At 37.6% G+C, this 3,261-nt stretch overlaps 1 pseudogene; it reads left to right on the top strand.

The window, feature by feature from the left end:
- Positions 1 to 276: 276 nt before the first annotated feature.
- Positions 277 to 3,261, top strand: part of LOC109378007 (tubulin alpha-1A chain-like) — a 69,322-nt pseudogene continuing 66,337 nt past the window's right edge.

Raw genomic sequence — 3,261 nt, forward strand, 5'->3', positions numbered from 1 at the left:
TTAGCTTTCAAAGCTGATAATCCTTGTTATGTCATNACTATTTGAAGGTCACTTCACACAAGAGCTTGCCTTTGTGTCTTGTTTTGCATTAGTCAAAAGCAGCCCTGAGCATACAAACATTATAGTCTTCTAATCCGAAGTGTCCCAGCTGTCACCATTGAAGTTTTGGGCCAGAGAATCCTTTATTGTGGATGGTGTCCTGGGTATTGTAGGATATTTAATCACTGCACCCTCAGTTCTTCGCTAGAAGTACACTCCAAGGTGTGACAATGAACAATGTGTCCAGACATTGCCAAATTGCCCCTGGGTGAGCAGCACTGCTTTAGTTGTAGAGGAGGACACCGACGACGTAAAAGGCAGTTCGAGGGAAGAGTCCACACAGGAGACTCACAGAGCAGTCAAGAAATGGAATGGGAAACAGGAGAAGGTGTGAGACTCCAAGACAGGGAAGAATTTCAAGAAGGAGTCTGGTCAGTGGTGTCCCATGCTGTGTCCAGTAATAAAGATAAGCTCTGAGAATGGTGTTTAAACAGAGAACTTCAGGAGTGATTTTTACATATTAACCTTCACTACACAGCTTCCTTCTCTCACCCAATAGTTCTTAAGGGCCGTGTGCACCTGCATCCCCCAGAGATTCTCAACTTCTGGAGATTCAGATTCAGTCATCCTGGAGAATGCCAGATTATATACATAATGTGGAAAAGAAATTTACCTGAGACATCCTAGAATGCATCCCTAATTAAGAGCTATTTCTCTAATTTCATTTTCTGTTCTCCTTTTCTTCCTCTGAGTTTTCTCCCTATCTTTAGCAATATGGCATAGTACATAGAAGGAAAATTAACCTCAACTATTTGATAAGAGTTCCTAGCTCTCAATTCAACGCTAAATAAATGTGTTTACTAGACAAAGTCCCTGAAACTCCAAGCCTCAGTTTAATCACCTGTAAAATTCAATTGAACAGTCTCTCTAACTCTAATCTTCTACATATAACCTGATAAAATAACCACAGTAAACAGATTCTTGGTGAACATATTAGTTGGCCCATTCTAATCAGATATAAATATTGTGAAAATAAAAAAGTAAACTACAGATCACAAAACACATTCTACTCTAAAATGTGGTACAACCATCACACAATAATTGTGTAATAATATTTCAAATTGTAATATATTCTGGATACAGCTAAAAAAATGAAATAGTATATAATATACTATATGTCCAAATAGAAAAATTAATTCTTAGAGCAACATTCTGAGTGATTGTACATTTCTATATTTTGAAGAGTGGATTCTTATGATTTGCATATATTATATGTATTCCCCACACATGAGATTATGGATTTAGTTTGAAATTTTGTTTTTCATGTACATTTATGCAGTTGCTTTATCACTATGGAAGTTGTCACCTGTGAGGTGACTGCGGGCCGTAGTCAAGAAGGAAGAGGCTGCTTCCATCCACTGCATAACTGTTTCTCGCATCTAGGAGGTAGCAGAATAGGCAACCAAGTCTGTCATTTGTGGACTCATACATCTGATCAAGCATCCACCACAGCCACAGCTTCAACCTGGACCCAGGAGAATGGATGCAGGAATGTTGGTAACAAATAGCTGCACACTTGCAAACCTATTTTCAAATAACCAAGTATCTCAAAAAAAAAAAAAAGGAGGAGCGGTTCTGCCTTAGTGTCACCTTCCAGAACTCACACAAGTGTATCTTATTAGTGGAACCTAATTTGTATTCAGATGAATGGCACCAGTTAGCTTTTAATCTCCCCCCAAAAGAAGGGGAGCAGAATTGAATTTGAGAGAATTTAAAGGCTGCTCCACAAAATATCTCTGAAGTTTCCTCTGCAAATGGGGTAGACCAACAGTTATCTCTTAGTTAGTAATCTTTATTCTTGTCCAAGATGACATGTCAGCAAAGAACTTGGGCTATCTTAAAGATTTAGTGGATGTTGATGGAATTAATGGGACTCTTAAGTAACTAATCATAAAAATATCTGATGTAAACTGAAGCAGGATACATTTATTAGTTAAGTGTTCAAACACTGGAGTAAGANAAGAAAAAGAAAGAACCAGAGATTTTCCTCCTCACATAAAACACTCAATCAGTAATAAACTATTATCAGCACCCATGTACTCTAGCTGCACTCCAGATGCAATCAGCAATTGCTTCCATGTATGACTTGGATCCTAAAAGCTAACTCAAGGATGTTGCTCCTACAATTTTGAGCTTACTACTTTATTACTGTCTTTGCATTCACATCTGAATCATAGCTTAAACATAAACCATACTTTAATACCTCCCATCTTAAAACCAACCAGCAAACTCTCCCTTCATCTCATATCCTTTTTCAGATACTGCTCTTTCTTTCCTGTCTCACTGTTATAGATGGAATGTTTGTGTCCCCCCGAAAGTTATTATGCTGAAATTTAATATTCATTGTGATGGTATTTGGATGTGGGGCTCTTGGAAGGTGATGAAGTCATGAGGCCCTCATAATATTATAGATTAGTATCCTTAGGAAAAGAGGCCAGAAATCTCTCTTGCCTCCTTCTATCATAGGATACAACAAAAATTCAGAAGTCTGCAACTAGGAAAAGAACTCTTAACATTACCTCACCATGGTGGCACCCTGATTTTGGACTTGTGGTCTCCAAAACTATGAGAAATAAATTTCCATTGTTTTAAAGCCACCTAGTCTATGATTCTTTGATATAGCAGCTAAAACTGACCAAGACACTCTCCCAGCAATAAAACCTTCAAAAGAATTGTCAACACTCATGGTTTCTACTTCGTGTTCTTCAATTCTCACTTGAGCTCCCTCCAGTCATCACTTGCCACCAGTATTCTCCTAACATCATTGCTGTCAGTCACCAATAACCTCCTCTGCTTTAAGGTCCACAGTCGATTCTCAGTGCTCATTTTACCAGGCCTATCAACATCACTTGATAAGTTTATCACTTCCTCTTTCTTAAAATATTTCTTTACTTGTCTCCTGGAATACCAGTTTTTCTTAGCTTCTCCTCTTCTTTGTTGTTCTCAGTTGGATCTACAATGCCTAGAATGGTGACTACATTGATGTAGGCAACCAATATATACTTTTTGAATGAATGAATAAATGAATAGTGCTTTGAAGTCACTCTTACTCTTCAACTAAAGGTAATCACAGAGTAGAGCTAGATATAAGCCTTAAAAATGAATTCCAATCAAAGGAAGAAGTAAAATTGTCATTATACGCAGATGACATGATACTATATA

Source organism: Hipposideros armiger, unplaced genomic scaffold (genome assembly GCF_001890085.2).
Source record: "Hipposideros armiger isolate ML-2016 unplaced genomic scaffold, ASM189008v1 scaffold_1688, whole genome shotgun sequence".
NCBI lineage: Eukaryota > Metazoa > Chordata > Mammalia > Chiroptera > Hipposideridae > Hipposideros > Hipposideros armiger.